General features: G+C 59.1%; 1 pseudogene across 1 annotated transcript in view; it reads right to left on the reverse strand.

Moving 5' to 3' along the window:
* Window positions 1-22,207, reverse strand: part of LOC144731282 (uncharacterized) — a 154,799-nt pseudogene that overhangs the window by 10,415 nt on the left and 122,177 nt on the right. The window contains exons 5-21 of the transcript XR_013587935.1: window positions 21,852-21,940; window positions 20,765-20,984; window positions 18,827-19,166; window positions 17,767-17,990; window positions 11,830-13,101; window positions 10,593-10,673; window positions 9,259-9,405; window positions 8,000-8,070; window positions 7,293-7,455; window positions 6,536-6,652; window positions 5,857-6,009; window positions 5,371-5,401; window positions 5,109-5,246; window positions 4,275-4,813; window positions 3,489-3,555; window positions 2,058-2,128; window positions 287-1,135 (exon numbers count right to left, since the gene is read on the reverse strand). The product of XR_013587935.1 is annotated as an uncharacterized LOC144731282 (transcript). The remainder of the gene's footprint in view (window positions 1-286; window positions 1,136-2,057; window positions 2,129-3,488; window positions 3,556-4,274; window positions 4,814-5,108; window positions 5,247-5,370; window positions 5,402-5,856; window positions 6,010-6,535; window positions 6,653-7,292; window positions 7,456-7,999; window positions 8,071-9,258; window positions 9,406-10,592; window positions 10,674-11,829; window positions 13,102-17,766; window positions 17,991-18,826; window positions 19,167-20,764; window positions 20,985-21,851; window positions 21,941-22,207) is intronic.

The raw sequence follows: 22,207 nt of genomic DNA on the forward strand, positions 1-22,207 counted from the left end.
GGGGGGAGGGAGGGGAGGGGGGGCAGGAGGGAGGGGTGCGGGGGAGGGAGGGAGAGAGTGGGGAGAGCGTATGCAGCATGGGAGAAAGAGGAGACGAGGGGAGGCGTGGAGCAGTAGAAGGGAGAGAGAAGGGGAGACATCGGGGAGACGTGAAGGAGTTGGAGACACGGGGAGGCATGGGTGATTACAGAGCTCTAAGTAATTGGCGATTCGTATCCACGTGACATCACCCCAGAAATGTGCAACGTGAACGCAGTCTGCCCAGGGTCCCAGCTGCCGTGCTCACTTTTCACGCAGCCTGCTCAGCTCCATCTTGAGCTCGTCGTCCTCCGCCTCCTCCGAGTCGTTATCGCTGCTCCCGTACGCGGCCACGGCGGCCACGTGCGACGACGACGCGCCGCCGCCGCCGCCGCCGACGACGACTGGGCACACGGGCAGCGCCGACCGCAGGCACACGGCCCAGGGGGACGGCGCCTCCGCCGGCAACTCGGCGTCTGCGCCCGCCCACCCGCGCACGCCGCCTCCGCTCGTCGCCGTCGGCTTCGCTGCCCGCCCGACGTCCGCCTCTTCCACTCCGGAGGAGACCCGCGACGACGCGGCCTCCGCCGGCGCCGGCACGGCCGCCGCCGGCGTCCGCTCGGTTTGGGGGCCGCCGTACGCTTCGAGCGCCGCCGCTCTCCCCGCCGCCGTCGGTTTCACCGCGCGCGGAGGCGAGGCCGGAGGAGGCGAGCGCCGGGGCCGGCGTGGCGGGAGGCCAACTCTCGACCCCCGAGTCTCGGGACGTGGCCTGCGGCGGCGAGGCCTCGTGGGGCGCCCCGCCGGAGGAGGCGAGCAAGCCCCGGTCGGTCGCCTTGGTGACGAGGAATCGGCCCAGCGTGGCGGCGGCGGCGGCCTCGCTCGCTGACGTCGTGACCTGGAAGCGCCCGATCACCGAGCGCTTCGCCGGCGACCCCGGCACCGCCTCAGCCCGTATATCCGAGCTCCCAGAATGCATTGCGGCGGATTGAGCGGAGGTGGCGGCGGCGGCGAAGCTGCGTTTGTCGCCCGTGTCGACGCCGAGGGGGCTCGCGGGAGTCGACTCTCCGACGCTGTCCGAACGGGCCCCGATTAAATCCTTCGCAGACGTCAGGCAGACCTGCGGGAGACCGATTGCACAATGGGCATGTGCACGTGCGGGGGGCGGGTGGTGGTGCGACGGCGCCACAGCGCAACCTGCGCGCTCGTCTTGTCAGCGTCGCGCCGTTGCGAGGGACGGGCGAGTGACGCGAGGTCACGTGCCTTGTGAACACAGGTCGCGATGCTGCGTCAAGAGCACGTGCGTGCGTGTGTGTGTGCGTGTTATGGGTTGACACAGACCCAGAACCCATGACACCTGGTTCTGTCCCATTACCCCCTGCCAGCGAGCCTTTGACACTCAAAGTGCACCTAGCCTTTGTTTTGATGGCTGTTGTTGTGTGCGCGTTTGTGTATGTGCTCGGGAAGCGGTGGTGTTGCGGTTAGCGATTATCAGAACCGGTCACGAGCATCCCCTAGGTCAACTCGGCCTCAAATGAGTACCTGGTGCGGTGTGTAAACATCGCCAATAGGGAGACAAAGGCTGCCGGGCGTGGTACTGGTCACCCACCTCCTCGTGGCCTTCAGCACTTTCGGCAATAGTCTTGTAAAGGCTATACGGGGGATCTTTGTCTTTGTATGTGCATGTGTTGGGAGGGGTGGTGCAGTGGTTAGTGCGCTGCGCTATGAACTATGAACGAGTTCACTTTCCACTGAACACCATCGACGATTCCATCGACGATTCCCAAAACCATCGACGATTATCTGAACTGGTCCTGGAACTCCCCTAGGTCGACCCGGCCTCAAATTGGCACCTGGTTGCGGTGTGTAAACACACCACCGGGCGTGGTGCTGGCCACGCCACCCCCCTCGTGCGCCGTGTTGGGCTTCACAGGTGCTGCTGCTCGCTAACAGCACTTGCCCCAACGGCCTGCTGAGGCTGCAGGGGGAATCTTTGTCTTTGTAAGCGTGCGGGGTTTTTTGGTGTTGTTCCCGGCTCGTACCTGGAATCTCCCTTTCTTGAAGCCCTGCTCCTTCGTCTCGCCGGGGTCCTTGCCGGGCGACGGCTGCGCCACTAAAATTCACGAGAAAAGCAGACAAACGTCGGTCGGGAGTTAGGGCAGTTCCACGGCACTTGTTGCTTTTTCCCCTCCGAATTTTACACCACTATGCCCCCCCCCCTCCGCCCCTAGCAGCTAAGCAGAGTTGAGCCGTGAAAGTGCTCGGATTGGTGACCACCACACGCAAACAGGCGGTCATGGGGCTTCCGAGCTACTTGGCGGGCAGCAGAGGGGAACAGTGCAGATTTGCATCTCGCTATGCTCCCGTGTTTGAAGCGCCGCAGGTAGCGAGATGTTAACTACCTCGCCTGGTATGCAGGAGACCGTGGGTTTGATCCAGACCCTGACGCCTGCTGCTGTATATTTTGGAGTTTGCAAGTTCTCCCCGTGGTCGCGTGAATTTTTCTCCGGGTCCTCCGGTTTTACCCTTCACATTTAGAATCAATGTCACACGTTTTAGAGTATTTGGCTGCTATAAATTTCCGCACAATAAACTACTTTGTTGAGTTATTATTTGTGGCCAGGTGGCTTCTGAAAAAGCAATACAGCTCAATGGGCCTTACCTGGTAAAGTCATTTATTTTTTTTGTATATTCTTCCTGACTCTACCACCCTGCACTGAGCGGCGTGGCAAAGTACGGCCGTCATTATCAAGCGGCGGATCGACAAAGCACCGCACGTTCACGCGAACCGAGTTTGGGTCAAATCCATATTGTGCCGGGCCATGGCGGCCAAGCTGCCGCACGTGGCCACCAGTAAGTCCATCGCTGCTGTGGAGGCGGCAGGGAGGGCTGGTGGATCACCGCACACACAGAGAGACGTTGCCAGGTTCCCTTCCCGCGGGCGTCGAGGAGGAGCCCGTGACCCTGGCTCGCCAGGAGAAGGCGGTACGGCAAAAGAAATGTGGACTCCGCCTGTTACGTCTGTGTGGGATCGAGCGTTTCCCTCTCGCACCCGTGGGGTTTCTCCAGCGTGCTCCGATTTCCTCCCTCGTGCTTCCGAGTCGTCCTCTCGCTTTGAGAGCGAGCGAATACGGTGCAGCAGTGGTGGGTTACAAGTTTGAATGGTATTATTATTATTCCATGGAATGATCCACCTTCAGCGCGGGGCGTGTGTCAGTGTGCGGCGGCAGTGGTGGTGGGGGTGTGGCGGCGGTGGTAGCGATGGCGGGAGTGATGGTGGTGGCAGCGGTGGCGGGGGTGGTGGCGGTGGCGGTGGCGATGGTGGCGGTGGTGCTGGTGGAGGTGGCGGCGGTAGTGGTGGTGGTGGCGGTGGTGGCGACTGTGGTGGAGGTCGTGGTTGCAGTGGCGATGGTGGTGACGGCGGTGGTCGTGGCGGTGGCAGTGGTGGCGGTGGTGGTGTCCACCTTCCTTACCCATGCTCAATGGGAGCGACGCGGGTGGAGTGTTGCACCGGTCACTCCCTCGCTCCGAGTCTTGACTCTGCACCACACACGATCGTTACACCCACAGGTCAAGTCCAGGGCCACCCCCCCTGCGTCGTGCGAGGATCACGCGAGCCCGTAGCGGAACGTGAATCGCATGCGATCGTTTCTCACGCACAATTTGATACGCGTTGTCGTAAGCGTACAAATACATTTCGAGTGACGAATCGGTGCATGGTGACGATCCTTCGCTCTTAACCGGCGACCGGGAAACTATTCAATGAGATGATTATTTTTTATATATACCCAGGAAAGCCGCATTATGCCTCGTGACTGTTTTCAGGAGAGTTTCCTTCCCAGTTTTCAGAGTCAGGCATGATGATCGTGACATCATTCCAACTGAACGCATTTTCAAGTTTGGCGAATTTGCTAAATTATTTCTGGCGCACGGTGACCTACTCTTGCGGATGGCGCCACGGTACCTTTAACGTCAGCTGTGAAGCAGATGCCACGTAATCTCATTGTGGCTATTACACCGCGCGGTATTAACCGGGGCCGCTGGTGGATTCGAACCGTGAATCGAGCGCAAATCACGCTACCGCTGGACCACTACACCGCAAAATGAAGACCTGCCGTGGTGTCATGGTTAGCGGCAGTTGAAACAACGGGGCTGAGTTGCCTTTTCTCCGGCAGTGGCACGAGCGAGCGACAAATCGGCTGCGCTTCCACCTCATTAAAAACACAAAGCGACGACTGTCCGCTCCCTCCGACGCTCACCGGCATGCGCGACACCCCCGGCCGGCGCTGCTTGGGGCTGCTGAGGACCGCGAGCGCCAGCGGCGTGACGACTCCCTCCGCGCGGCATTGGCTCGCCGGCGAGCCCACGCCGCCGGGCGGCCCCGCGGGGCCGGGTGCCGGGGACGACGGGGAGACGATGGACGAAGCCCGGGCGGGCGACGCGACGCGGCTGGGAGAGGCGGCGCCGTCCGATTGCTCGCCGCCGCACACGTGCTGCTCCTGGAAGAGGCAGCGCAGCTTCTCGTCCAGCGAGCGGATGTCGTCGTTGGCGAGGCTCCCGGCCCCCCGCGCCTGGCCCTCCCCATCGGCGTCGCCCGACGCGGGAGAGAAGGCGCCGCCGCCGGGCGTCGTGGCGGTGCTGGCGGAGGCCGCGGCCGGGGTCGGCCCCGCCGACGACGGCGCCGCGGGCGGCGACGTCGCCTCGGCCGCCGTCGGCGCCGCGGCCGCGAGAGGGGACGGGTCCGTGGTGAGGGCGCGACGTGGGGGCGTCGCTGCGCCCTGCTGCTCCCACGCTCCTCCTGTGTGGACGCACAGGAAGCCGTGCGCAGGTCAAGCCGCAGCTGGGGATGTTTCTCACTCAGTCAGGGAATGGAGCGGTGGCGCAGTGCTTAGCTCCCTGGGTAGTGGGCGGGGCTGCCTGGGTAGTGGGCGGAGCTGGCAGGAGTAGGCGCGGCCTACGAGCAATCGGCAGGGGCCTATTGCTCTGGCCTGGGCTGTGTAAATGGAAGGCAGGTCTCCTGAATTGCGAGCCGACTGAGCCGGCAAACCTGGCTCACGCCGCCGGGAATGCCGCCGTGTGCGTCCTCGTCTCACCGGGCCGGGCGGCCGTTCCGGACGCTGGGGCGTCCGTCTGCTCCTCGGCCGTTGGCGTCGTCGCCGCCGGTTCCACCACGGGGCTCACAAAGAAGCGGCGGCCCCCGGCGTGCACCACCGTCGTGTCCGCATTGGCACCTGCGGCGAGAATCCGACAGACGCCGTCGAGCTCCCACGCGAGCCGGCGCTACTCTCACTTTACCGGCCGCGAAGGCGTAAAGTGGCGAACTGCGTGCAGGGTCTGATCGGTGACATTCTTTACCTGGCACTGGAGCTCTGTCCTGTTCGGAATCCTGTACGAAAGAAAAGACAGCCGGGTTCAGGCACAGAAGCGCAAAGCCCTCTCTTGTGTGACCGATCTTTCTTTACATTTTGTTTAGTTTTTTTAAACAACCACAACAACAACAACAGCGGCTACTGGATAACTCAGAACCAGGGTACACGGTGTCCGTGTGCATAGAAACGTCCCAGTTATGATCTCGACAACAGAGAAGGGAAAGGGGACACAGAGGTAATGACAGAAGGCAGTGGAAAAGCAAAAACAGTGATGGGTAGAAAAAATTAGATTGGGTCAGAGGGTCGATAAAAGGAGACCGTGGCCATCCGTTTCAGTACGACGCGTTCACGTGGCGTGCGTGGCCGAGACACTGCGAGTCCGAGCAGAGACACCGCGAGTCCGAGCAGAGACACCGCGAGTCCGAGCAGAGACGCCGTCTGTGCGCGGTGCGCTGACGTGCGGTGCGCCGACCTTGCACTCGCCCGCCTCCGCTCCGCCCCTCGCCGCGGCGGATCCCTGGCCGATCCCCGAGTCTCCGAGCATCACGGCGGCGCGCTCGATGATGTCCCGGATCTGCTCCACGAAAGCCTCGAGCTCGTTCTTCAGGATGAAGTCGTTTTCCACCTGGGGTGGGGGGGGGGGGGGGGGTTGGGCGGGTGTGGGGGGGTCCCACAAGGTCGAGAGTTGAAATGTAATGGTCGGTGTGAAGCTCGTCGCCTCCCGAGATCCAAACTAAACTATAAACATTGTTTTTAATGTTGATAGCTATACATACATACTATACACGCGTGATGCCGATTCTAAATGCGGAGGGAAAAAGCAGTGAGATGGAGAGTAATCCAACGTGCACTCACCAGCGGTGGTGACATACGGTCAAACAACCCCCCCGCCCATCACGTAACCTGTGACCCGTGACCTCTATAACCTGTGACCTGTGACCCAGGACCTGTAACCAGTGATCTGTGACCTGTAACATGTGACCAATGACCTGTAACCTGTGGCCTGTGACCCCGTGACCTGTAAACTGCGACCCGTGCGACGACGTGGGGAGGCAACTCTAACCCAGCCGCGGCTCAATCGATTGATGGATCGCGCAAGGCAGCGGCGACGGCGACTACGACGATCGCAGCGGCAAACTGCGCGCACGTACCATGTGGTGCGCGATGTCCTCGGGTACGTCTCCGTCCAGGTCAAACTTGAAGGTCACCTTCTTGTGGTTGTGCGTCTCCATTTGGCACTCCACCTCCTTGTCGCCGCTGTTGGAGACCTGCAATGGTCCCGCGACCGCTCAGCCGCTGTCTGGAGCCGCTCGCGAGGGGTGGGGGAACTTTTACACGATGGACGCAACCTCTCCCCCCAGAGTCGCCGTGATGCCACGCGTGCAGATGTACGGGCGCGGCCCAAAGGTTCTCGACGCGCGGGGTTGTAACGTTTGTTTATTTTAAACGCTGGCGTTAAAACGTTTCGATTTGTTTAAGTTGATGTTTTATCCGTTGCCGTCGTTGACATCTAACTTTGTTCTCCTTCATTTCCAGACAACGCTGGTGAATGGAAAGGAAACGCAATTGATGAACGTTCAAAGGTCACACCTGTGATCTTACAACAAAAAAAATTTCATGAATTAATTTCAAAAGAGAATTCACGCACGCCTTCACATGAATGGAAGTCCGTTTGAATCGCCGGTGACCTCCCCACCGAGTGGTGCTCGTTTTAATCGACCCGGAAAGGGACGAGCCGAGTCAACAACCCCCGAGCGTTAATGCGCGGCAGACATCGACCCACTCGCTCCGCCGCCGCTTTGCGACTAGGGGCTCAAACCCGCGGCCGGCGGTGCCGTGGAATGGCCGGCCCACGGGGACTGCCTCCCCCCACCCCCAACCCCCAACCCCCATCGACGGTGGACTCACAGAGAGGATCTGGAGCTTGGGCCGCGTGGTCTTGTCGTGGCGCGAGCGGGTTCGCGTGGGGCGCCGGCGCGGCCTGCGGGTCGCCCTCCTGTCCTCGTCGCCGCCCAGAGGCCACTCGTAGCCGTCGCTCATCTCCACGCCCGATGCCGCGTCCGAGTGCGTGCTGCCCCCCCCGGCAACAAAGACAAAGGTCCCCCGTATAGCCTTTAACAGATTGTTGGGGCAAGCGCTGTTAGCGAGCACCGACGAAGGCCGGCACGGCACACGAAGGGGGTGGGTGGCCAACACCAACGCTCGGCCGCCTTTATCTCCCTTAAGGGGATGTTTGCACACCGCACCAGGTACTCATTTGAGGCTGAGTCGACCTGGGGGAGGCTCAAAATCGGTTCAGATAATCTTCACCGGTATTGGTCGTGAGCGGGAATCGAACTCGGGTGCCCGGGTTCGTAGCGCGGTTGTGCTAACCACTGCGCGACCGCTGCCCACTCTACGTACCCATACTCCGCATTCTGATAGTACACTACTGCGTTGCTAAAACAGATGTGGAGCGAACTTAATTATGTCCATCGCTACGTGCGGTGCGGGAAGAGGTTCAGCGTGCACTGCGTGCAACGGTCGCGGCACGGAACCCAACCGGGGAGCGAATGTCCGCGCCCCCCCCCACCCCCCCCCCCCCGGGAAGGGGCCCGCGCCGCCGCAGGCCTCACCTGTCGAACGAGGGGAAGAGCTGCATGTGCTGCAGAACGGGGATCGTTTCGCTGAAGCTCCGCGCCCGGGTCTGAAAAGGCACGACGGGGCAAAGCGGAGCTCGCTTAATCGCGCGTGGCGGAGAGCGCGGCACTACGGTACCCGACAACGCCCTCGCTGGACACCTGTAGATTGCGCTCACTTCAGTTGGCGGCCGACGTTCCGAAGTGAACCGCCACCCTCTAGGGGATGGCGCCGCCCCCCAGAGGTCGCCCCCCCCCCCCCCACCCGCTGTGATTGAGACGCCGTGTGTACGGCAGCCAAGAGCAGGCTACGCGAACGCTGTCGCGACAGGTCACGCACGTTTGGCGCAACGCTCCTTCGCTGACTGTGCGCGCGATGAATGAATGTTAGATAGAGCTTCGTAGCTCATCGGATTTCTCCGAGCTAAATAACGGTTCCGATTCTGCGTTCGTCTTTTGACGGATGTGGCTGCGGAATTCCCTACCGTTGGAAATTCGGTCATCCGATAAGTCTCGTCTTAAGCCACATCTTCTTAAGTCACTTTATCCTATTTAGCTTCTCCGTCTCTCTTGGCCTTTCCTTAATCTTACAAGGCGCCCTGAGACATTAGTGGAAGGTACCTTAAAAATAAAAATAAATTCTTATTATTGACGGTAGTTTTTGTAACGCATTTGCTGAGCATCGGACCAAGCAGGGCCAAAACATTCAGCGGTCAGCAACAAACAGCACCGTCGAAATTGCAATTGATGAGAGTGTGTCGCTTTGGTTGGAATCCAAAGTGGAGCAGTGCAGGTCGATCGTACTCTTATTGTGGTTTCTAGGACACGACATTTATCATTATTATGTTGAGCAATGTTTGTGAAATCTTAAGAATCGATATCACCAATGTGGATTCTTTTAGTTTATTAAGTTTTTGAGCCGGCTGGTGAGGATTGGGCAAAATCTTTCCAGTTGCCTGGGTGAATAACATATTTTATTAATCACAGTTAAGAGACAAACAACATGTATACACTCCTAATAATAATAATAAAAAAAATGTACTTAAAATATCCTCACATGATCTATGTTTACCTATACATTAATATATTCCCACCTCATCTCGATATAAGACACCGATATTAGGTAGCCACTGGAGCTGTGCACTTTTACATCACCTAGATATACAACTTTTTACGTTTCGTTTGTTGTCGTTCCCACCGCAGCGCCGATAAGCGCGGTTGGCTACGTAACACGCGTGCATGGACGCCGTACCTACCTCTTGTTTTGCCGGCGACCAACTTGGTGGCGACGTGAGGCCATCGGCCAGCGTGCCGGCGAGCGGAGGGGACGTGATGAGCTCCTGGGCCCCTGGACTCCGCTCCGTCGCAAAGGCTTCTGGGGCATCCACCGGGGCGTAAGGCTGCTGCTCGCAGATCCAGTGATCCGAGAAAATAGGAACGCCGGCCGCAGTCTGTGAGCTACGCTCGGTGTTGACTAGGATCGTAAGATTCCGTGACTTCATAACTGCACCTCACATATTTACCGAATCGCTGATTTGCTTCGCTGTACCTCCGGTCCGAATAAAGATTCCTGCACGGTTCTTCAACCGCAGTTCCGTCACAAGCCTGCCTATCATTACGATGTGCGGAGCTCATAACACATTTCGATTTAAAGCTTTCGTGACTGCAGGGATTCACCTTCTTGGTTCTTTTGGTAAAGTCACGTAGAAGGGAAAAAATTGAATAATAAAAATAAAACATAATAAAATACAATTCTCACGACGTTTCGGCCACAACGCAAGCAACCGTCCTCAGGTGAAGAACAGGGCTGTCCCTTCTACGTGACTTTACCGAAAGAACCAAGAAGGCTCATAACACACGCGCACATAATAGAGGCTTCTTGGGTTAGAGCGCGTAAATGTATAAATGCGTCGTTAAAACCCGCCACCACCCGACACGGCCAACTAGTAAGGGTTGTCACGTAAACAGAACGTGGCCAATTCGTCACTAGTACAGCACTAACCGGTGTGTTGGAGAGCCAAGCCACAACATTTACAATCTGAGTACGACGTGTCGCCAGTAATTACAACCAGCTTCATCAGGTGACAGCCAGATTTGTGGAGATTGTGGAGAAGTCTATCTGTTTCGTTCCTTATATACACGTGCGTAGTCACTGACGATTCACTACGGCTCTGATACTTTACTTTGTGACCCATGATCCACGTTGTCCTCTGATATTTATGACCGGACTACGACCGTAGCAGGCCTGCCAGCCTCAAGGCAACAAAAACCGAACCTCCAGAGCATTATATTCTTGGTTCTTTCGGTAAAGTCACGTAGAAGGGAAATAATAAAGTAATGAAAATAAAACATAATAAAATATAATATTATAAAAAAATGTTTTATTTTCATTATTTTATTACTTCCCTTCTACATGACTTTACCAAAATAACCAAGAATATGAATCCCTGCAGTCACGAAAGCTTTAAATCGAAACTCCAGAGCATTTTTTCCCACAAATCGAGGCCCCCTGGTCCAGGCACAGCCTGGCGCGGTCTGCCGCCGTGCTGCGAAGTCTCGTGCCGCTGCACCAGCGGAGCGGTGGCCTCACCTGCTGCGTGACCTGGGGAGGGGTCGTGCCAAAGACGGCCGGAAGCTCCTCTTGCGATGGGCTCGGCAAGGACTGTTCCGACTACCGTGGGAGAGAGGGGAAAAGCCGTAAGTTATGGCGAACGGGGGCGGACCGTCCGCAACGCACTCGTGTCACGTGATAGCGGAGGGGGGGGGGGGGTTTGGGGGCTAGGTCCCCATCTAGAGCCCCCCCCCCTTGCCCAGCCCCCCCCCCCCGCCCGTGCTACAGAGTTGATGGAGACACCGTGCAACAGACCGATGAATAAACGTGAAACGAAGGGCGCCATGCGTTCTGGGGTGGCTCAACGGATGCCTGAAATTGGAGGCGATGTGCAGCGAGGGCAAAGGTCGTGGCCTTTGATGTGGCACTAGAGACATGGAAACCCCCCCCCCGCCAAACCCTATTATTTTCCTGCCTGTGACGATCGTGGGTCCTCTATTTGCTGCAGGCTTCGACAACCCGCGTGCGTACGGTACGCACGCGGGCGGTCAATATCGACTCTTTGCCGGTAAGGTGGCTGGGCGGCAGTCACCTTGCGTCCTCACGGGCCACGTGGCTCATGGGAGGCCTGGCACAGCGGAACCTGCTCAGCGCGATTTACATTTGACGGACATTCGATGGGTTGCCGTAGATCTGGAGCTTCCCGCCCCACTCCCTGCTCGTCTTTTAATTTCGAACGTGTAGCGTTTGTCTAACAACAAGCCCCGTGCAATGCTTTTTGTTGTTTTACGGCCCAGCAGCAACCCCCACAGATGTCACTGATGGGCATATCCTGCAGCCTGGGTCGGCTATCCCAGAGAATATTTGAATCGGTGATCTCTGTGGGTGCTGCCAAGGCCTAAAACTAAACAAATAAAATGCCACCTTTTACGTGAAAGAAATACATCCCACACTTAGTACCGAGGCTTTAGGGAATGACCCGCGATGGTCTGTAGCAATAATAATAATCATCGTCGAAAAACAGGGAAACGTCTCCGACACGTTGGTTGATTCCACGCTTCAGATCAACGCGAAGGCTCCCGTGCAGAACGCAATGCTGGGGGCAGGGCCAGAGCCGTCACAGCTGCTTTTGCGCACGTGGTTCGCGGAGTACGTGGACTCGGTCACGCAAGTATAACCAAGGACACACGCAAGCATGCACGCACGCGCTGCGTGTGTTTTGAATTTATTTATCGGTCCGTTGCACCGCGCGCGCTTTCTTGTTTCGCGAGAACACCTGGAGGACCGCGGAGGGGAATGCTGGCGAAGTCAGCAGCTGCTGCTGCAGACGGAGAGGAGGTCTGGCATCGGCGAAGCCAAACGCCACTTCGTATTCCAGCCCGAGGGGCGCGACGACGGGCGACGGCCAGCCCTCGAGCGAGCCGCACGCCACATTTTCCAACGAGCCGAGCGAGCCGACGTCGCTGGACTTGCGCGACGGAGTCGAGGAGGAGAAGAAGGGGAAGGCCGACTGAGCGCTGCCGCCGCCTTGGAGGGGAGGTGCCGACTGGGGCACGGCTGGAGGCGCGCGGCCCACTGGGGGCCCTGGCCGCGCCGGCGGCCGCGCGTCAAAGCCCGGCGTGAGGGCGGGGAAGCGAAAGTCAAGGGACGCCGTCGGCATCGCGGAGGGCATCGCCGCAGCTCCGTGCTGTCCGTAGAAAGCCTCCTGCTGCGGGGCGCCCGCCAGGTCGGACCGGAAGCCGTAGTCTGGCCGCTGCCAGTCGGGAGACGGGCACGGGGCGCCGTGCCCGCCGTCCTGCTGCCTCAACTGCAGGAGCTGCTGGTGGCTGTAAAATTGTTCCGGCGAGGTGCGGAAGTCCGGCGGCGGCGGCTGCTGCTGGACGCCGCCGGGTCCGGTTGGCCGCTGGGGAGAGCCGGGGAAGGCAAGGAGAGGCGGCTGCGGTGACGCGGCCCGCGGGCTGTAGCCGCCGTACCAGCCAAGGGGCGGCGGAGGCGTTGCGGGACGCGACGGTTGCTGCTGCTGCTGCTGGTGGTGGTGGCGATGCGACATCACGTGGGCGTGTGGCGCCACGCCGTGCCGAAACGCCAGGAGCGCCTGACCGGCGGCGGACTCCCCGGGAGAAGCGCCGGCGTACGTTTCCGCGGAGTGCGAATCTTCGCTCGACGTGCGGCACTCGGCGACGGCCAGGTGGGATTCCCCGCTGGAGCTGCGTTCCATTTGCCCGCCGGAGCCCGCTCGGCTCAGAGCCGGCGCGAAGGACAAACCGTCGGCCGATGACTCGCCCTGCCCCGACTGCGGCGGCGGGTACGAGAACCGAGCGAGGTTGCTCGGCCCGGCCCAGTGGTGGACGTGGCGCGGCAGGGCCTCGGTGAGAGAGCCACCCGCGCCGGCGTGGCGGTGGTAGAAAAAGCCGGGGGGGGGGCTGGAGGGGGAGTGCAGATGGAATGGAGAGCGGGGCGGCCCGGCGCTCGGCCGTTCGGGAATGGAGCTGAACGAGAGAGCAGCACCGTCGCCCGCGCAATGTGCGGCGACCGGCAGGTGTCTGGTCTGCGTCCACAAGAGAGAACGGGACAACGCTCAAGGGGCGGCACAAACGGCGACCGAACGCATGCACGCACGCACACAACAGGAGATGGGAGAAGACGCAGAACATTGGTGGATGAGAAGCATGAAGGTCCACGGACGTTCACAGCAAACAAAACACGAGCGGGAGGCGAGGTCGCGTGCGTCGTGCGCTCCCGCCCGCGCCGTGCAGGGAAACCGAGCTCCGCAGTTCGGCGGCGCCGCGAGGCCGGAGCCTCCGGGAGGCAGGGGCCGTGAGCCATGCTGCGCGTGCGGGGCACCGCGTGCGCCATGCGTGTCGCGCGGGAGATCAAAGCGGGGGAGGGCACTTAACGTCGGTGGCCCCGGTGGGTTTTGTTGCGCGCTTCACTGCCACGCGGCTCGCCAGCTCAAAACCAGCAGCGGTGAAGCCTTCCCAAGACGTTCGCGAAGGCTCGTTTAGTCCCGGACGATGTACCGACTCTTTACTTCGAAACGGTAGCAGTGCCCAAAGAGCTGCTAGCCCTCGCTCAGTCAAACTGGCACGTGTTAGCTCATCGAGGTGGCTTTATCGTCACGTGTGGGAATTTACAGCGATAGCCGAATATAATCTAAAGGTGTCTTTCTAAATTTGGGGAGGTGAGGGTGGGGGAAGAACTGGAGGAACCCGGAGAAAAATCCACGCGACCACCATGGGGAGAGAGAACGTTATCAGGGTCCGGGAACGAACCCGTGACCTCCTGCATACTAGGCGAGGGAGATAACATCTCGCCACCCATACTGCAGACTCCTACCCATCTGCGAAACACATCGCTCAGATGTAGGAATGGCGCCAATAGCAAATGCACTGCGGTTAAGACATGATTAGCGCATCATCATTTGCCCCGATGGTCCTGTCGTTGGTTATTGAGAGAAATGTGTGGGTGTGACATTGAGCGTTGAATCAAAGTTGCGTCGTTTAAATGTTTTACATTGGACCATTTGTGTGTGTATGCATAGAAAAATATGCATACACATCCATATGCATATATAGCATTGTATATACATATGTACACATAAACATGGCAAATTGCACAACGTCTAATGAGCGTGGAGCGGTGCTTGTCTGCTTTGTACTGCCCTGAGTTAGTGGTGTAAATTCCACGTTCCTCTGCTGCATTATACAATCACGAAATAATGAATTAAATAACTGGTAGGCATGTAGTGATTTACCTCCCTGATGAGTGAATCGTCCAATTCAGTGTCACCAATTAGTTAAGAGAAGAGACTTTTCTGCGATTGTCTGTATGACATGCGTCACACAATCCGTGTTGTTTGCTCAATTAGTCTAGAGAAATATGAGCATTTAATTTTGCGTCACGCGCATTTAATTGACTCTTAAAAGCACAATTGTGCACATGTACCATGACTATTTTAATTAATTTCATTTGAAGAATTGCTAATCAATTAGTCTAATTTCCAGTGGTGGCGTGGAAATGCACGGGCGCTCGTTCCGCGGGTGTCGCCCTCCGCACGGCGTGGTCGCCGCGCTGTCTGCGACGGCGCAACGGAACGTCTGTGACCGCTGCCTCTGAGCGCAGGTGGCCAGCCAGGCATGTCCCTACCCTCGATCAGCGTCCACACAACAGGCTTCAAGGGAAACCACAGGGTCAGGCGTTTAAACGGCGTCATCCCTCGTGCTCCGGGCCAGCACCGCCCCGCTCGCCTCGGTCTCGGGTCTCTAACGGCGGACGTACGGCGGAGAGAGCGAGCGCGGGGAGGCTGTACCGCCGACCGCGCGGCACCGGCGAGTCGCATCGCGAGCCCGGCCCCGAGGGGCCTCCGCTAGTGGCGCCGCTGGCGCCGCCGCTGCGCATGGGCAGCAGGAGGTCGAGAGCTCGAGCCAGGTCCTCTGTGAGCGAGAGGCGGCGCCCGCCGGGGGTCCGGGCGTGGAGGGGGGCCGCCGCCGCTGCGGCAACGGCGCTGCCAGGGTGAAGGTGATGATGGTAATGATGATGATGAGGAGGTTGCGGCGATGGAGGGGATGGGAAGTGCGGCAGCTGGTGGAGGGGGAGCAGGGGGGATGGGCAGGGGGGCGGGGAGGGAGAGCGAGGGCTCGACGGTCGGCTGGCCGCGCCGGGGCGGAGGAGGCACACGGAGAGGCTGTGTCGGCGCTGAGGCTGAGGAGCGGGAATGGGGAATGGGGAATGAGGGGAGGAGGGGAGGAGGGGAGGAGGAGGGACGAGACAAGAGGCGAGGAGGGATCGAATCGGAGAGAGAATGCAGAGTGAAGGGCGGTGAGTGAGCTGGAAAGCGTGGAAGTAGAGGAGGTGCGGGAGCAGAAAGGCGAGGTGATGAAAACAGAGACGGAGAGAGGGGAGAGAGAGCGGGGAAGGGAAACGCAGGCGGGAGACAGGGAATGGAGGGAGACACAAGAGGGACGGGAGAGGGAAGGACAAACAAACACAACAGAGGCACACCAGGCAGACGGGAGCGCCACTGGTGAACTCAAGAGACTCGGACAGCTACAATCGCATCGCCCGCAAGCGTTAACGCTGAGCTAACCACCTTGCATGACGTGACTGTTAAAGGTAACGCCATGGCTGTGGGTACGGTTAGTTGTTGTTTGGCGGACGTTAACTGATCGTAAATGACGTTGCTAAAGCCAGAGTTGGCGATGGAGGCGTTGGCGCATTTTCGACAAAGTGTCCAAAGGAATTAAAGATTTGCCGGCACTTTAATCACCCCGTTTATATATTCCGTGCCCGGACCAAGCGTCCGCATTTTGCGAGTGTGCATTCGTAATTTTCGTTTTGCCGTCTAATGGAAACTACGCTGCGAAACCACCGCCCCCGGGGTTTCCTAAGCTCCCATCGTACGTGGGGCGAAACGTCGGACATCGTGCCGAAAAACACGCGGCGCGACCCGAAAATGCGTCGGAGAGCAATTTTTTGGCTGGGCTTAGCCAAAAGCAGTAGAATTTGGCAGGAAGATAAAAAATAACCCAAAAATTGCACATTGGACAAATCAAAACCGGGACGTGAAAAGCTGCCCCCGAATTTTTGAGCCACCGTCACGACAAAGAGGCGGGCGGAGAGGAATCGCAAACCAAGCGTCGGGTGTGGGGTGGGGAAGAGGGGAAGGACGCGAGATTCTCAGGGAAAGGAAGGGGGCACCCGCAAGGTGGCGGACGCCACTCATCCAGAGCCGTCGACCGTGACGGTATCACCCCTCTTCCGTCTTCTGTGCGCGATCGTCCATTCTCCTTCTTCTCCTTTGGGTGGGTCTTCATTCCTCGGTGTTAGTCGGCAGCGGCCAGGCGGTTGGCCGAGATCGTACATTTGGTTTGTTTGGTTTGGTTGTTGTAGATTGTCATTAGTTGCGGGGTTAAAGCGCTCTCACGGGGGAGTCGTCGCAGGTGGGATTAGCAAGAAGCACTGTGGGTGGGATTGACCGCGGTGAGTCAAGCGATCAAGCGATCAAGCGGCCAAGCGGTCTCGTGACGTGCAGGTTACGCAAGCCGGGCACGCGCGGTACACAAACCACAACCCCGCAGCAACAAAAACAACAACAGCACATTCAATGGCGGAGGATAAACAAGTCTTAAAATGTAGTGTTAATTCCACAATTACTTTGACATGTAGGCTTTCTGACCAATATTATCAATAACAGAGGTTTTTGGTTTGGATCGCGTGAATAAATATAAATGTGTCGTTAAACCTGCCACCACCCGACACAGCCAATTAGTAAGGTTTGTCATGAAAACAGAATGGGCAAATTCGTTACTAGTACAGCACACCGGTGTGTTGGAGAGTAAACCCACAACACCATTTACAATTGGAGTTCGACGTTTCGCCAGTAATTACAACCGGCATCATCAGGGGGACAGCCAGAGCAATAGATGTGATGTCGTCACTTGTGAGCCAGTCAGGTCCATTACCAGTTGGTAAAGGATATAGTTACGCGATCTAACACAAAACACCTCGATCATCGATACAATTCCACAGTTGTTTAACGATATAACTAGCATCTCGACGAGCAAAGTCATTCCAAAAATATAAATGCAACACTTCGGTAAAACAAACTCTTTGGCTTACTATCTGAACTAGTTGTCGTGTGAAACCGTTAAGACGGTTAAAGTCTAAAATAATACCGCCACTGCTCATAGGGCCCACTTACCCTGCAGGTCGCCCCACCCACTGCTCGTATAGCCCCGCCCACTACTCTGGTAGCCCCGCCCACTGTCCAGGTAGCCCCGCCCACTACTCTGGTAGCCCCGCCCACTGCCCAGGTAGCCCCGCCCACTACTCGCATAGCCGAGCACAGCAGTTCCCAACCTTTTGAACCTCCAAACATTTTGCGGGCCACCACGTTTTGAAATTGTACATTTCCTTGTTATTTTCCGCAGATCCCCCCCCCCCCCCGTAGCAGCAGCGGCCTCACGGAGCATCAGGGGTCCTCAGACCACAGGTTGGGAAGCGCCGGCCGACCGACCATCGCATCGCCCCCCCACCGTGAGTTGAACTGCACTTGTACTTCACTTTCGCGCCGTACGCAGACCGGCAACGGTCAAGGGGGCAGCCTCTCTGAGCCTGGCCAAAACCAAGAAGGACGTCGTTCGGTGGCCCTCGAAGGAATTTTACATCGGCTACCCGGGCTGACCGCCACCGTCAGCCAGAGGGCAGGACTCACCATTTGCTGCCGGAGGTACGGCAGCGAGGAGAGGGGCGGCGACGCCTGCGGCCCCGGCGATGCCTGGGGCCCCGACGGCGTGTGGGGCGCGGACGACGGCGTGTGGGGCGCGGACGACAGCGTGGACGCGAACGCGTCGGGGATGGGGGCGCGAGCCAGGCCCTGTTGGCTGCCCTGCGTGTCCGTGTGGCACGAGGAGCCGCGGCCGCTGTCGGCGCGGCCATCTGCGGGGCCGCCAGCCGCGAGACAGAGAGAGAGCGGGAGAGAGAGAGCGGGAGAGAGCGTGAGGGTGAGCGTGCAGGGGGACGGGTGGACAGACAGACGTGCACACAGGCAGACGAGATCAACGATGCCGCTCGTTGATCAGGTTCGCTTTCAGGCCAAATAAAGTGTCGAAGGCTCACTGACAGGAGGTCACGGATAGACCCAGCAGGTGCCGTGGGTTGACTGACTGAGATGACAGATAGATGCACCACCTTTGCTCCCCACTGTGCCAACTCTAAAAGCCGTTCAGCGCTCCGCTCGTTGTTGTGAGCGTTGCTCCTCCGTTGTTGTTGGGAGGGCGACTGCCTCCAACGACCCAGCAGCATCCCTCACGAGCCTCCTCCACAGAGGAGGAGGTCGTTTATTCATCAAAATCCGTGAAAGACGCCTGAACACACCAGGGCTGCCATTATATGGCCGCACTACGATACGTGATTGTGCGACGTAAGGATCCGCGATATTCGTGTCGTCCCATTAGCAAAAGACCGTCGCATCACAACCATCGAGGTTCGTATACTTTCCCTTAAGAAGTGTAATACCTGACAAGATGTTCACGAAATAACTGTAAACTAACGTTGACAATTGACGTCCCACGATGTAATCACTCATCAGCAGTAGAGAGACAATGGATGCTGCTGGTGATGACGGTAAAGGGGTTGGTGCCACTCATAAGCTTTGCCAGCCCGTGGCCAGCGACCACCGCAAGCAGCTTAAAACGAGGGCCTTGTACGTATATATGCAAGTTGAACTCATTTCACACCGAACGTTGACAACCGACGGCCACCACAGAACTTACACGACGGCGTCAGCGCCGCGTCCCGGTAACGATCGGCCTCCGGTTCGTCCGCCTCGGCCGATGGGCCGAGCGCGAAATCTCCCGCCGGCGTCCTGGCGGCCGGTGGCGAGGACAGGGCGGAGGCCCGGCCGGCGAGCCAGGCATCGCGGGCGTGGGCATCGGCCTCCCTCTGCCGCTGCTCCTGCTGCTGCTGCTGCTCCTCCTCCTCGGCCTCGCCCCGCGCCTTCTCCCGGCGCGCCGTCTCCAGCTCGTCGCGCTTGCTCCGCAGGAGGGTCACGCGGTCCCTGATCGCCTTGGCGACCGTCTTCAGGTCGCTCTCGTGGATGATGCTCGACTCGACCTGCCGCGGGGTCGCACAGAAAGGCGCCGTCCGGTGCTCGCCGAGTTCGCCTTTGGTTTCCGGTCGCCGAAACGAACGCGTTGATACGGGGGTCGCCGCGCTCGTAGCGCGCGCGAAGTGCTCGCCACGAATGAACGGCGATAAGCCTTCGCCGTTCTCGTCAAGGAGCGTAACCCGTCGTGCGGACTCCGGTTTCGTCCTCGCAGGAGCGGCGGAGGCTTTTGGGTGGCCATCGCACGGTCGTCGCCGCGTCGCGCGGCGCTTTCAGACGCGCTTCAGCGGCCGCGTGCAACGCTCCTCCTTCCGATGTTAGGAAGCCACTGGAGCTATGCACTTTTAAAACTATTTTTTTTTAAACTGCTTTTTGTGTTTAGATTGTTTCGCCTTCCCCCGCACCTCCAATTAGCACAGTTGGCTACGTACGGTGCGAAAGAAGTTAGTCTCTTAAATCTCTCCACAAGTAAAGCCCACTGAGCTATATAACTCTTTTTCATAAGCGACCTGGCTACAAATAATAGCTCAATTATGTGGCTTATCATGTACACGTTTAAAGCAGCCAAATTCTCGAAACGCATGTTTCTATATGTGGAGGGAAAAACCAGAGGACGCGGAGAAAAATCCACGCGACCATGGCGAGAACATGCAAACTCCAAATATACAGCCGTCAGGGTAGGGATGGAACCGACGACCTCCTGTAATACCAGTCGATGTAGTCAACATCTCGACATCGAAGTGCCCCCCGTCTCCGCTCCCCGTAACGACGTCTCCCCGCGGTGTTTTCCCCGCGCCTCCCCCTCGTCTTCCCCACGTCTCCCAAACGTCTCCCCGCGTGTCTCCCCGCACGTCTCCATACGTGTCTTCCCCCGCGTCTCCCCACGCGTCTCCCCGCGCGTCTCCCCGCGTCTCCCCGCGCGTCTCCCCGCGTCTCCCCGCGTCTCCCCGCGTCTCCCCGCGTGTCTCCCCCGCGTCTCCCCACGCGTCTCCCCGCGCGTCTCCCCGCGTCTCCCCGCGTGTCTCCCCGCGTCTCCCCACGCGTCTCCCCCACGTCTCCCCGCGTCTCCCCCGCGTCTCCCGTGCGTCTCCCCGCGCGTCTCCCCGCGTCTCCCCGCGTCTCCCCCGCGTCTCCCCGCGTCTCCCCGCGCGTCTCCCTGCGTCTCCCCACGCGTCTCCCCCACGTCTCCCCGCGTCTCCCCCGCGTCTCCCCCGCGTCTCCCCGCGTCTCCCCGCGTCTCCCCCGCGTCTCCCCGTGTCTCCCCCGCATCTCCCCGCGTCTCCCCGCGTCTCCCCCGCGTCTCCCCCGCGTCTCCCCCGCGTCTCCCCGCGTCTCCCCCGCGTCTCCCCCGCGTCTCCCCCGCGTCTCCCCCGCGTCTCCCCCGCGTCTCCCCCGCGTCTCCCCCGTGTCTCCCCCGTGTCTCCCCCGTGTCTCCCCACGTCTCCCCGCATCTCCCCCGCGTCTCCCCCGTGTCTCCCCCGTGTCTCCCCGCGTCTCCCCCGCGTCTCCCCCGCGTCTCCCCACGCGTCTCCCCCGCGTCTCCCCCGCGTCTCCCCGTGCGTCTCCCCACGCGTCTCCCCGCGTCTCTCCGTAAGCGGCTTCTCACCATCTCCTGGGCCACCTGCTCCGGGATGTCAAAGTCGAGGTCGAAGCTGAACTCGACGGCCTCGTTGTCGCGGTAACGGCCCCGCAACTTGCGCGAGTCCTCCACGCGCAGCCACAGCTTGATGGTCCTCCGCTCGCCGTCGTCCTCCTCCGCCAGCTCCACGCGCACGCCCGTGTCCTCCGCGAAGAACGCGTGCGCCAGCAGGTCCTTGATGGAGAAGCTGCGCGGGGGGAAGGGGGCGCACGCACGGGGGGGTGACACATGAAGGGCGCTCCAAATTTGTTTCGATGCACGCTCAACTTTCTTTCGCACTGTACGTAGCCGACCGTCCGAATCGGGGGGTGTGGATATTTCAACTCGAAGTCAGTTGCTGCGAATAAACAAACAATTCTAATAGCTCGTCATGATAAGTAGCACGACTGAAGTTCAAAAATTGTAATTAGTCTGGCAGCTGATTTTTTTCACAAGCGTGGCATCATTTGAAATGATGCGAGGAAGTTGTGCAGCCCGTGTGGGATTGCGTAACCCAACGCCACGCGCAGTCCCAACGCATCCGATTGGCCGAGCCGCACGCAGTTTGTCGATCCACAGGTAGCCTGCGGTGGGGCACAGTGTGGGTACTCCCACGTCTCGCCGACCACGTGTGGTCAATGTGGAAGAGCGAATCGTTCAGCAGAGGCTGCGTAAAGAAGAATCCCCGCAACGTCACTGTTTTATTTGACCGTGTAGAGCCCACTGAGCGACGCGCTCTTGTTCACTCTTGTTCAGGGGCGACCTGGCCACACGTGGCAGCTCTTTAAAGTGGCTGACATTGTCACATGCGGGAATGTATAGTAGCAGCCAAATCATCTCAAGCGGCGTTCTTCACTAATTTTCAGAGCGGGGCCACGTTCGCCGAAAAGACTACAGTGTGAGGGCCGCCACACATCCGCTGGGTTTGACAGCACGACGCTGGGGTGTGGTTTTCACATTGCGTGTATTGTCGGGGGCCGCACGTCAAGGGCCACCAGGGGCTCACATCTCCTGGCCACCGCAGTGCCCCACTGGCATGCGCGCGAGCGTCTAGGCTTGCCGGTGCGCGCGTTACCGCTCGTCGCTGGTCTTGCGGATGCATCCTTCGATGATCTCCTTCACCTCGGGGAAGGCCACCTTGTCGAAGCTCGCAGGCTTCACCCCCTGTGGTGGCGGCAGCAGAGCAAACCACGCGGGCCACGTGACACGTGCGTCGTTAAGAATAAATATGAAACGTTATTTCAACCACGAAAGTCCCACCGAGGCCTGCACCACCGCCCGGCCACGTCACCGCCCATCAACAGCACCACCGACCACAGTGCACCTGGCCACAGTATCACCAGCACATCTGTCCAATGTCCCATCCACAAACCTCTCATCTCCCTTGTTGAAGTTCTATTGTACACATCATCATCGTCTGTCATCAATAAT

Source organism: Lampetra planeri, chromosome 38 (genome assembly GCF_965212315.1).
Source record: "Lampetra planeri chromosome 38, kcLamPlan1.2.h2, whole genome shotgun sequence".
NCBI classification, from domain to species: Eukaryota; Metazoa; Chordata; class Hyperoartia; order Petromyzontiformes; family Petromyzontidae; genus Lampetra; species Lampetra planeri.